The 13,640-nt window shown below is 40.9% G+C and overlaps 1 non-coding gene across 1 annotated transcript; it reads left to right on the top strand.

Annotated features, from left to right (window-relative positions):
- The first annotated feature begins 10,896 nt into the window (after positions 1 to 10,896).
- Positions 10,897 to 11,017, top strand: LOC123954805. The gene has a single exon (XR_006821165.1). It is a non-coding gene; the product is annotated as a U6atac minor spliceosomal RNA (small nuclear RNA).
- Positions 11,018 to 13,640: the final 2,623 nt, after the last annotated feature.

The following is a 13,640-nucleotide window of genomic DNA, read 5'->3' as shown; positions in this document are numbered from 1 at the left end:
TACAATTTCTTAAGCTCTTTGAGTAAGCTGTTAACCTCCCAATCCCTCTCTTCAAAAACGAATAAACAACTAAAGTAGATTTACTTGCTTCACATAAGTGAGAGGTGGGATTGACTGGGAAAGCAGATCAGTACTGCACACCCTAAAATGGGTCAGATGTGATGGGCCCATGACGTTCAAGCATACATTAGTGGTTCTCAACTGCAGCCATATTGTCCAGTTGTCATAAAGAGCAGGGGCAGTCATGTAGGATGCTTCTGAGATAGCCTACAGAGATGCTGCTAAAATAGCCCACAAATGCACAGGACAACCCCCTACAATGAAAAAAAAAAAAAAAGGTATTCGGCCCAGAGTGTCAGTATTGCCAAAGTTGAGAAACCCTGAGGGTACATACATTCATGACAGCTTTTAATCAGACCTAAATCTGAATTATGTTGACTTAACAAAATAATCATATTCTCTTTTAACAGATTCCCCAGTTTTAATTTTTTTTTATTTTTTAAAAGATTTTCTTTATTTATTTGGGAGAGAATGAGACCACAAGCAGAGAGAGAGGGAGAAGCAGACTCCTCTGCTGATCAGGGAGCCTGATGCAGGGCTCGATCCCAGGACCCTGAGATCATGACCTGAACTAACGGCAGACGCTTAACTGACTGAGCTACCCAGACACCTGTTTTAGAACAACCCAAAGGAAAATTTAGCTACACAGAATCTGAGCAGCCTTGCAGAAGTGCCTCCACAGCCCATGCTCTAACGGGGCTATGACCTCCCCCAGTAAGGTTCACACTGGAGATTTAACTAGTTTCTCAAAACATGAATGTATTGATGGGGAAATCGCTTCTCTCACAGCACTTATTACAAGGTTTCCTGTGGTTATTTCCATCTCTGTTTCCTCGTTATGACTCTGAATTTCTTAGGAACATGAACCATGCCTTATTCATCCCAGGCTTACATTGTAGGTAGACAAAATACATGGGCTGAGCACACAGATGGGTGGGTGGATGGAACACTGAGGAATGATGCTAATTCAGCCTGCAAGTTGATGTTTAAATAATGGAGTTTAGGGGTGCCTGAGTGGCTCAGATGGCTGAGTGTCTGCCTTCAGCTCAGGTTGTGATCTCTGGTAACTGGGATCGAGCCCCCACTTCAGGCTCCCCGCTAGGCAGGGAGTCTGCTTCTCCCTCTCTCTCTGCATCTCCCCCTGCTCCCAGTCTTTCTCTCTCTGTATCTCTCTATCTCAAATTTAAAAATAAAATCTAAAAAAAAAAAAAAGAAGAAGAAAATAAAAATAAATAAATAATTGAGTTTATTGGTCATGTCTCTGAAAAAAAAAAGTCATTAGTTCTAACAGTTACCAATGACAGTATTTTTACTGTCATAGTTAAGTTTTTAAATACATCAAGATTTTCAAAATCAAGATGGTTTTATGGTTGAACTATGTCACCCCAAAAAGATGTACTGAAGTCCTAACCCCCAGTACTTCAGAATGTGACCTTACTTGGAAATAGAGTCTTTGCAGATATAATTGATTAAGATGAAGTCATTAAGATGAGCACTAATTCAATATGACAAGTATCCTTATTAAAAAGGGAAGTGTAGTGGCACCTATGTGGCCAGTCGGTTAACTGGCTAACTCTTGATTTGGGCTCAGGTCATGATCTCAGGATCCTGGGATCAATCCCTGCACTGGGCTCCATGTTCAGCAAGGAGTCTGCTTGAGGATTTTCTCTCCCTCTCCCTCTGTCCCTCTGCCTGCTCATATGTGCTCTCTCTCTCTCTCTTTAAAGTAAATAAATAAATCTTTAAAAAAGAAAAGGGGGGAAATTTGGACACATACACACATATACATACACCTAGAATACCATGTGAAGATCCAGGAAGAGATCAGAGATCCTTCTACAAGCCAAGGAAAGTGAAGATTGTCAGTAAACCCCTAGATGTGAAAGAGGCATGGTACAGATCCTTCTTCACAGCCCTCAAAGGAACCTCCCTATTGAACCCTTGATCTTGGACTTCTAGCCTCCAGAACTGTTTCTTTGTTTAAGCCACTCTGTTGTGGTACTTTGTGATGGTAGGGTTAGCAAACTAACATACCCAGGACATAGCATACACTCATTAGACAAAGTAAGAGAGCTAACAAATGTATACTAGCATCTTTCAGATACTCTTCCATGTCTGTGCCATAAGAATATCTTTTTCTTCTAAAGTTCACACTTTCCATTACACTGTTCTCTAATATTTTTAAAAAATATATTATCTACATATTTGAGAGAGAGAGCACAACCAGGGAGGAGGCAGAGGGAGAGGGAGAAGCAGACTCTCTACTGAGCACGGAGCCCAGTGCGGGACTCAGTCCCAGGATCCCAGGATTATGACCTGAGCTGAAGGCAGATTTTTAACCAACTGAACTACTCAGGCACCCCTGTAACATTTCTTAGCACTCTCACCAGATTATTCTAACAATCTTTTGAGGACTTTGATAATTAGAACTTAGATTTCATCTCCACCCTAGCTCCTATATCAGGGAAACCCATTCAGCATCTTAATGTGATAGAGCTTCTTGACCTTCTCATCTACATGACCTTTACTCCTTCACTTAATCACATAATCACATATCCACTCCATAAACCTTGTCACTATGCAAACAGCAAGATCTCTTCTACCCTCTTTCTGGCTCCCCAAATGAACAAAGACCTCGATAATGCTCCTAGGAGTAAAGGAGGGAAAATTTGTTTTGTTTCTTTCAAGAGTGTTTGGAACACAGGGTGGGGGAAATAAGACCCTGTTATACATTCATTATTACTAGTGAGGTCCCAACACTCTCTTACGTGCTGATCTTGGCCAAACCATACTGGAGAATCAGTTTGTTCATCTCTATTTGGTCTAGATTAAAAGCAAGAGGTTTTTTGTTTGTTTGTTTGTTTTAAGATTTTTATTTTTAGTAATCTACACCCAACATGGGGCTCAAACTTACAGCTCCAGAACCAAGAGTCACATGCTCCACTGACTTATCCAGCCAGGTGGCCTAAAAGCAAGTTTATTTATTTATTTTTAAAGATTTTATTTATTTATTTAACAGAGAGATAGACAGCGAGAGAGGGGATACAAACAGGGGGAGTGGGAGAGGGAGAACCAGGCTCCCTGCTGAGCAGGGACTCTGATGTGGGGCTCGATCCCAGAACCCTGAGATCATGACCTGAACCCAAGTCAGACGTTTAACAACTGAGCCACCCAGACGCCCCTAAAAGCAAGTTTAAACAGATTACTTCACCTTTTTTTCCTTAAACCCCACACATAGGTTGCTACATTTGGGGGAGATGTTTCGCCTGAGTGCTCCTTACTGTACCAGAAGCATGAGAGAATTACCAGGATGATGACAGGAAACAACAGAAAGCAACCACCAGAAGAAGACAATCCAAAAGGAAAGCAGTCCAGAAAAGGAACTATCTACATGGAAGAAGAGCATTCCAGTGGAATCTTTGATCTGGATGTAGCTATGGCTTCTACATGGGATAGGATACATAGCCCCATGCCCCCGAGGGGTCAAGTGTATCATTAACACCTCCTTTGAATACTGTTCCTTTTTCCATGACCCCAGTGGGTTAACAGCTAGCTCTAAAGTCAACTCATGTGTTGAGGTCCCTCTCAAGGGTGAAGAATAGCAGAGAAGAAAGTAAGTCCTGTCTATCCCTTTCTTGTCATTACCTTTGCATTTCCATCCTAGATCAATAAAAAGGACTTTCAATGCCCTCAAGGATCCTCACTGGCCCTGTCATCTCTAGGCAGTCTCTCCCCAGTCCTCCATGATGCTTCTTCTCCTGCTTACCTCTCTGTGCCTTTACTCCTGCTTTCTCTATGCCTACACTGCCCTTCCTCCCCGTTCCCTTCATTGGTTGGCATGAATTCCTTCGTTACTCAGTAGGGAATAATTTATTTTTGAAGCCATCCTTGACCCCCTGAATTTGGGTTAAGTAGCCCCAGGTTTTTGTTCCCAGAGTATTTATGCGTGTCACTCTCATTCTTATCATCATAGGATATTGAAAATATCTGCTTAAAAGAAGTAGGTCTCCTCTTCTGGACTCAGGTCATTTGAAGACAAACACATCTTACTAATTTTTCAATTCCTTACACTGTTCCTGGCACAAGGAATATACACAATACACAATACATGTACAACTGAATGAATGGACAATAGTATCATAAGAGAACTTCAGTGCACGTTCCCGTTCCAAACACTAGACATACAGTTACCAAGTCCCTACCAAGGGCTGAGTATATGCAAAGCTACTCAACATACCCTTCATTCTCCATGGAAGGGCCTTTTCTGTGTAAAAATTTTGACCTTTGCAAATATTTAGCACAAGACTATTGTATTGCAGTTAAAATAAAACTTCAAATATTCCCCTACAATCAGCTGTGCATTAGCATGCACTAGCCTAATTAAAAAGCAAGAACTGTAACAGGAGAAAGGAGATGGGCCATACACACATTGCAAAGAAATAAAAAGAACTAAGTCATACAATAAAGAAGAGACATTCTACATTATAGAGGTCAAGTGTAAATTGTCAGACTAGCTTTTCCACATGGGCTTCTGGTTGCAGAATTGGAAATGTAGCATTTTAAAACAATACATAAATACATTATTCTTTTTGTGTAAAAAGAAATCCTTTTAAGGGGGCAACTGGGTGGCTCAGTCGGTTAAGTGTCTATCTTTGGCTCAGGTTACGATCTGAGGTCCTGGGATGGAGCCCCAGAGAGTTCCCTACTCAGTGGGGAGTCTGCTTCTCTCTCCCTCTGTGCCCTCTCTCTCAAATAGATATATAAAACCTTTTTTTTTTTTTTAAGATTTTATTTGCTTGACAGACAGAGATCACAAGTAGGCAGAGAGGCAGGCAGAGAGAGAAAGAGGAGGAAGCAGGCTCCCTGCTGAGCAGAGAGTCCAACGTGGGGCTCCATCCCAGGACCCTGGAATTATGACCTGAGCTGAAGGCAGAGGCTTTAACCCACTGAGCCACCCAGGTGCCCCTGTAAAACCTTTTTTAAAAATCCTTTCAAATAATGAAAAACAGAATGTTTTTTCAAATTGTAGCTTTCAAATAGGCCAAGACCACAAATGTCTTATCACTTCAAGTGTCTTTGGTACCTATTCTAGGTACCTCAGTACCTAGAATAGGCTTGTCCAAATCCTCTTATTTAGACTTGTTCTGCCATTTTCTTATTTACAGATTACATTGTTTGAAGTGGATAAGGAGACTGGAGCCTACTTTTTAGTCAGATAAGGAAAAAAGTGAGTGTCCCAGGGCAAACATCTTCCTTTGAGGATAGAACCAGAGCATACGAAGGGGCCTAAAACTTCATTTTGGGATTCAAGAATTAAATCAATATGAAACTGTGAATCTATTTATGCTAAGAATCATGGCTTTGGACGCCTGGGTGGCTCAGTCATTTAAACATCTGCCCTGGGCTCAGGTCATAATCCCAGGGTCCTGGGATCGAGTTCCACATCGGGCTTCCAGATTAGCGGGGAGTCTGCTTCTCCCTCTATCTTTCCTGCCGGCTTATGATCTCACTCTCTCTCTCTCTCTCTCTGTCTCACTCACATCATAAAAAGAAAAAGAATCATGACTTTCATCTTCATATTTTTTAAAAAGATACAATACCTAGTGCAGGATAGAAGCTAAATTATGTTTAATTATGTCTTTCTTTTTTTTAATTTAAAAATATTTTAATTTTCAATTTTAATTCCAGTATAGTTAACATGATGTTACATTCATTTCAGATGTACAATATAGTGATTCTACTTGTTTCTTTTCATATTAAAAGGACAGCTTTTGGAAGTCTTGAGAAGGAAAAGTTTGTTATTCTACCCTTGGAAAGCACAGCAAAACCTTTAATCTACTATTTTTATGAAAAAATTACTTCTTTCTGATGTACGGGTATATGGCAGGGATAGCAGGGTAGAAAAGTATTCAAAGTTACACTGTTACTTTATTTATTTTATTTTATTTTATTTTATTTTATTTTCAGTGTCCCAAGATTCATTGTTTATGGACCACACCCAGTGCTCCATGCAATACGTGCCCTCCACAATACCCACCACCAGGCTCATCCAACCCCCACATGCCTCCCTTCTAAAACCCTTAGTTTGTTTCTCAGAATCCACAGTCTCTCATGGTTTGTCTCCCCCTCCGATTTCCCCCAACTCATTTCTCCACTATGATTATTCCTCCACAAAGGATGATATTTTGGCAAATGATAAACCACCTCCATTCTCTCCCACCAACAGAATAAATCTACTTATGATCCATCCTAAAAGTGGGCCAAGACCCTGTTTCAAATAGAATAATAAAGTCTCTCTCTGAAAACTATGGATGAAAGTTGTCTCGTGGCTTACCTGGGCACTACTTTCTGAAATGGTGTCCTTATAAGTAGATTAAGACATAGACATACAAAGAGGGAGACCATGTGAAGACACAATATTAGAAGACATTTCCTAAAAAAACTCATATCCTCTAAAACTGTTAGATAGAAGCTAGACCTGAACCATGGAAGGAACGCCCAGAGGCAGAGTCCTAAATCCCTGAAGGGGAACAGTAGAGACTGAAGCTGATGATGATAAGTAAGCTACAGATTAAAATCCCTGGGGGGTGGGCACAGCATCCTGACCTTGTGGCTTCCAAGAACCAGGGTTGAGCGATCAAGGGCCACAGGTGCAGACCATGCGTTCTCCTCTTCCACCTGTGCCCCAAGCTAACCCTAGACTCCTTATAATGCATTTGCATTGAAATATATTCCTCCAACCCACTCCATCCCACTGAGAAAGGCTGACCTGATGGTTCCAGTACAAAGCTTGTAGGGTCAAAAATTCCCCCTCCCAACTTGTGGGAGGAGTTCCCCCAAATGATTGGAAGCTCCCTCCATTAGAGGGCATTAGAGCCAATCAATTGGTTGGGTGGCTGCCTTAGGCTTGGGTCATGATCTCAGGGTCTTAGGATGGAGCCCCAAGTCATTCCTGCTCCCCCTGCTCATGTTGTCTTGCTCTCTGTCAAATAAATAAATAAAATCTTAAAAAAAAAAATTGGAGACCACCTCACTATACAAGGCAGCTCCTCCCAACCCAGAGAAACCCAGCAATATCCAATCCCAAAACAATCCAGGGGCTAGTCCCACTCTGTGGAACCCACCCGATCTCCCACCTTGAGAGGTACTTTCTCTTTAACAAGAACTGCTTTGTGCTTGGTGCTTTCCTTCTACTGTCTTCATTCAAGGGCCAGTACCCCACATAAATCTTCTCATGGAAAATCGAAGGACCAAGACCTCCGTTCGCACAATGCAGAGGCAGTAACAAAACAGCATACTAGATGTAACAAGGTATATGGGGGAAATGGCATTAGGAGCAAAAACCTTAAAACTTGGCAGTCTGGAAAATAATTGTATCAACAACAATCTTTTAAAAACACTGCACAATTGAAAAGACATGCCAATTTTTAACAAAATAATGCTACAGAATACACAGGACGTTACATCAGAATAAATGATAGTAGCTTGAAGGACATGGGTAGGAGAAAGGGTTGAGGCTGATATAAATAGTGGAGACAAGGTAAACTGCATGAAGACTGGAAAGACTCACTCTTTTTTTTTTTTATTAACATATAATGTTTTATTAGCCCCAGGGGTACAGGTCTGTGAATTGCCAGGTTTGCACACTTCACAGCACTCACCATAACACATACCTTCCCCAATGTCCATAACCCCACCTCCCTCTCCCTAGCCCCCTCTCCCCAGCAACCCTCAGTTTGTTTTGTGAGATTAAGAGCCTCTTGTGGTTTGTCTCCCTCCCGATCCCATCTTGTTTCATTTATTCTTTTCCTACCCTCCAAACACCCAACGTTGCATCTCAACTTCCTCAAATCAAGGAGATCATATGATAATTGTCTTTCTCTGTTTGACTTATTTCACTAAGCATAATACCCTCTAGTTCCAACCACATCATCGCAAATGGCAAGATTTCATTTCTTTTGATGGCTGCATGGTATTCCATTGTATATATATACCACATCTTCTTTATCCATTCATCTGGTGATGGACATCTAGGTTCTTTCCATAGTTTGGCTATTGTAGACATTGCTGCTATGAACATTCAGGTGCACGTGCCCCTTTGGATCACTACATTTGTATGTTTAGGGTAAATACCCAGTAGTGCGATTGCTGGGTCATAGGGTAGCTCTATTTTCCACTTTTTGAGGAACCTCCATGCTGTTTTCCAGAGTGGTTGTACCAGCTTGCATTCCCACCAACAGTGTAGGAGGGTTCCCCTTTCTCCGCATCCTTGCCAGCATCTGTCATTTCCTGACTTGTTAATTTTAGCCATTCTGACTGGTGTGAGGTGATATCTCATTGTGGTTTTGATTTGTATTTCCCTGATGCCGAGTGATGTGGAGCATTTTCTCATGTGTCTGTTGGCCATCTGGATGTCTTCTTTGCAGAAATGTCTGTTCATGTCCTCTGCCCATTTCTTGATTGGATTATTTGTTCTTTGGGTGTTGAGTTTGATAAGTTCTTTATAGATTTTGGATACTAGCCAAAAGACTCACTCTTATGAAGCACTTGTAAGACAGAGCATACAGTCAAATGAGCTAGAGGAAAACTTGGTATGAAATTGCAAAACTGGGCTCGTCCATGGCTTGCTGCTCTCAACCCTCTTACTTCTTACCTCTTAAACTGCTGTTAATTGAGGGTACAAAGCATTAATGTGCTCAGAAAAGCCATAAATCATGGAGACCTCAGCACTTTGCTGACACCATACCCCTATTTATGCATCCCAGATGAGCTAATTTTGTTAATTCTCATTTCAGAGACACACATTGTAGCAAGACAAACCAGACGTGAAGAGATTTCTCTTTGTTCCCTTATTATCTCTATACTTGTGAATAAATCATCCAGCATAGTAACTATTTATTAAATTTAAATCATTTTCAATATCTAAACAAAGTTTCACACCTTATTATATGGGACCAGAGTTCATTTCAGCCAAAACATACTTTTTAGGGTTAAGTTTAGAAGAACAAGATGGCCATTAAACTATCCCACCTTCTCTGTGGTTTCTTGTGCTATTGAGGTTTTCTGTTTTAATATTTGAAAAATATTCAGACACAGATATGCCCCATTCTCATCCATAATTTCAGGTTTATCCAAGTAACTTTCAAGCCCTTACTAAAGTGAGTTTGAAACAAAAGGCTTTAACATTTCATTAGTTTTGTTATATGCTCCAAAAGATAACAACATTTGTTGTAGGTAATTTAAAATTTTGCACAAAAAATAAAATGGCTATCCAGGTATTTTTAGCTTTTTGTACCTATTATTTAATCAGAAGTAACTACGCTCTAGAGGGTCTGAAATGCAAACCAAATCCAGTTCTGCCACAAGTTCCCTAATAATTAGTCCTTGGCTCCTCAACGTGAAAATTATTTTTTCAATGAAAATTATTTCTTATGGCAGCATCTTACTTCAATAAGTCCATTCACGGCTCACTGCTCTCATCTTCTGTTACTTCAGGAATCCAAATGTTACCTTTATGAGCTTCCTTTCTAAGTTTCTTGACCTTTTAAAGCTGTTTGTTTTTTAATCCCCAGACAGTATACTTCCTTTCCAGACTTTCATCTCTCCTTCTCCAGAAATCCACTTCTCTGCTTCATTAAGCCTCTCTGTAATATCCAGAATTAAATCGCATACCTCATTTATTGTTGTGCTGGTGGATTGCTTTTTTCCCCCCTTCTTTTTAATGCAGCACTGGAAATGACTTTGAAAGAAATGACCTAAAGTTTTCACCATTCAATTTATTTTAATTTTTACTTCTAGATAATTGTGGAATAAGAAGGTGTCTGACCTAAAAAAAAGGAGGAAGTCATCAAAAGCGCTGGGGTCAGGGAAGGCCATGGGCGATGATGGTCACCTGCCAATAACTGAAGGGCTTTGTCATGAGAGGGAGGAATGATATTATTCTGTAGAATTTTCAAGACAGACCCAGGACATGACAAAATAAGCTACCAGAACATATTTCTACTCAGGCTGTTTCAGAAGCAGTCAGTTATTCCCTTCCGAGAGTACTTACTTGGGGGATTCCTGAAATGAATGAGGTATCTTACTGAATGGGTTTATAAATCTGAATCCATATTAAAACTTCTGGGAGGCTTTGACTGAAGGTCTGTCCCAGCAAAACAGAATCATGTGGTGCGTTAGGACAAAGACCAGGAGGACAAAGAACCCAGGTTTAAGTCCCAGCTGTACTAGAGGCAAAGTTGTGTGATGTTAGCAAGTTTTTTTTTTACCTTCTCCTTGCCTCATTTCCTCACCCGTAAAATGAGAATGAAAGTCATGTCATAGGGCTTTTGTGAAGGTTAAATTAATTGATATGTGTAAAGTATGCTGACAACTTGTATTATGTGTCATTTTATATGGATTTCTTCTGTGTTCTTTTAAATTTTTTAGAAATAAGGAATCAAATTTGCGGTAGGTTATGATTCTGAAAACTGGACTTGTCCGTTGTCCATATGTACAGAACATATTTCCATGAAAATGCACAAGATCCGCAAGGGTAATGACCTTTTATTTGTTCATCAATGATTCCCAGGCGTTAGAAACATCTAGTCTACAGTAGATGTTCAATAAATTAAAAAATTAAAAATGTCCAATTGTCTCACATGTTGAAGAACAAATAGCTGTACGTAGAATGATTCTTGTTTATGAATATCATTAATGATAATTGATTGTGGGATCATGGTAATTCCATTCAGTCTTAAATGAAGGCTTTCTTTGTCATAACCAGAGCATTTAAAGTACAAGTCAAGAAATAGGTCCAAATTTCTTTCTCCTGCTTTTTCAAACATCTGTGCTGGAGTGTTGTATGAAAGGAGGCAAGGTTAGCACTCCCCTGACAGCAAAGAAGACCTCGGGCCTAACAAGGCACATACCCTTAAGGCATTGCCACCCACTCTGTGGCATCGAACCATCGTTTTTTTAAGAAACAAAACAAATGAGGGCCCCTGGGTGGCACAGTCGGTTAAGCAATAAGAGAGTGTGAGCGAATACAAGCAGGGGGAGGGACAAAAGGAGAGGGAGAAGCAGGCTCCCTGCTGAGCAAGGACCCCCCCCCCCAAGGCAGGTCCTAATCCCAGGACCCCAGGATCACGACCCGAGCAGGATGTAGACCGCAAAGGACTGAGCCACCCAGCTCCACTCTTGCCATTTCAAACATCGGGCTGATTCATTTGGTAGAGCGCAAACATTATGGGCCACAAACCAGATGGAGAGCTAGCTTACAGTAAAAAGGCTCAAGAATTTTTATTCGAAGAGTAATAAAAGAAATTAGTATATAATCTGAACACTATAAATCATGTATCAGTTATCAAATGGTCAAGGAGTAACCTTGCATCAATGTCTTGGTAGATCCTGGCATAGGTTTACAATGTGTGGTTTTCTACTATGATTCCATGACTGAAATCTGTTCAGTCATGGATTACGGCTGTTCCCCCATCCCTCCTAGTTCTTGATGAATTCTATTTCACCCCACCAGCAACGCCAAGGGAGTTATGTGTTTCCAAGTAAAATTAAATAATAAATTTGAAAAATCAGAAGTTAAATGTACAAATTGCATGGAACTTTTCCCACAGAACCTTTGAAATTCTCAGATGATACCACAAATTAACCTTTCACAGTTGCTTGAACAATCATCTTAATGTAGTTAACACAGAGATGTTTGTCCCTGAGCAAGGGTCAAGGTGCAGACTGGGACATCTTTGAAAATATAAGGAAGCTGCTCAAAAATATTTCTAATTCTTTGACTCAACTCTGTGGGTTTCTGTAGGAACCCTTCATTATTCAGGCATTTAGCATAATAGTTATAAGAACAAGCTTTGGAATAAAAAAAAGACCTAGGTTTACTTTTTCATTTAATGTTGCTTGAACCAATTATTTATACTCTCTAGGATTCACTCTATGCATCTGCAAAAGATGTTAATCCCACTTTGTAGAGTTACTGTTAAGGGTTAAATGAGATAATGTCTGTTTAAAAAACATGTAAAACTATTAATAATCACACTGACCACTCATACTATGTATCAATTTATCCAAAAAATATTTAAGGAGGACCAAATACGTGCAACGCACGGTGTTCTATCCTAGTGATGCCAACAGGGATTCCTCTGACTGTAGAAGAAAGTGAACTTTTAAGGAAATGGGGCAATCAGGTATGTCAGGTTGTTTGATGTAAGCCTGCCATGCATTCAGGGAGAGCAAAAACTTCAACTCTATCCCAGGAGCTGGAATCATAAAGATGCTAACTCTATCAGTGTTCCAGCAGGGGAGAGAGGCACACTCCAAGGTGTCAATGAGAAGAGTTTACTGTAAAGACTATTTACAGAGGTCGGGTCGCCTGTGTGGCTCAGTGGGTTAAAGCCTCTGCCTTCAGCTCAGGTCATGATCCCAGAGTCCTGGGATTGAGCCCCACATGTGGTCGTCGTTGTCGTTGGGCTTTCTGCTCAGCAGGGAGCCTGCTTCCTTCCTCTCTCTCTGCCTGCCTCTCTGCCTACTTGCGATCTCTGTCAAATAAATAAATAAAATCTTAAAAAAAAAAAAAAAAGACTATTTACAGAGGTATGGGCAGGGTTAAGAGAACCAACAAGGATGATGAAGGTCTCCAGGATGAGCAAGAGTGAGAGGAAGCATTAAACCCGTAGACGGTTTCGTTTCCAGTATCAAGTGAGCGAGAGCTGTGGCGGCGGGAGGCACGGCAGCAAAGCCACTACCAAACCACAGACCAGCAGGGATGAAAGCATGCAAAAGCGGAGGGCATAAATATCCAGACCTCTCCTCCTGCCCTCTAATCTTCCAGTCCACGGGGCCTCCCATTGGTCAACTTCAACGGCAAGCTGGAGCTCCGAGGAGCTCGGTGAGGGAGGAGATGTCCCACATCAGCCCTGGGGCAGAAAGCTGGGTGACTAAGGCTGAGGAGCAGAACCGGAGCCGCTGATAGAAAAAGAACCATCACACTCACCGCTCATAGGAGCCTGGAAACGGGAGCAGGAGTGGCTGAGTTAGGAGGGCATTATAGCAGATGGCGTAACAAAAACAAAAACACAGACATGTGAGAGGATGGAACAAAACACGTCACATGAGTGGAATCGGAGGGCGGAATGCAAGGCCAGAGATGAAGGAGAAGTCAAATCTTGGAGGCCCTGGTACATCTTGCCAAGGCACTTAGACCATATTCTTCTACATGACGAAGAACAGCCTGTGCCTCCCGATGGACAAAAGGAATCTACGGGTAGTTAAGTCCATGTCTGTGTGTGCATACGTGCTTGTGTGTATGATGAGAACAGATCATACTGAGAATTTCTGTCTATTTCCCTCCTTGAGATTCTTGTGAACCAACTGCTAATACGAACCACATATGTTACAGAGGACACCGTATCATTCCTAATTGTTTTACGGTAATATATTTAGTTACACACTAAATTAACACTAATTGAAGTTGGAAGAGATTCAGAAAGCAATTAAATATTATTTGGAATCGAATGGTAGGGCAGGATATGTTGTTCTCTCAATACAGAACTCGTGTTGAATGATTGCAGAGTTAAATTGAC

Source organism: Meles meles, chromosome 12, assembly GCF_922984935.1.
Source record: "Meles meles chromosome 12, mMelMel3.1 paternal haplotype, whole genome shotgun sequence".
In the NCBI taxonomy this organism is placed as follows: Eukaryota; Metazoa; Chordata; class Mammalia; order Carnivora; family Mustelidae; genus Meles; species Meles meles.
This window is presented reverse-complemented; position numbering and strand designations above follow the sequence as displayed.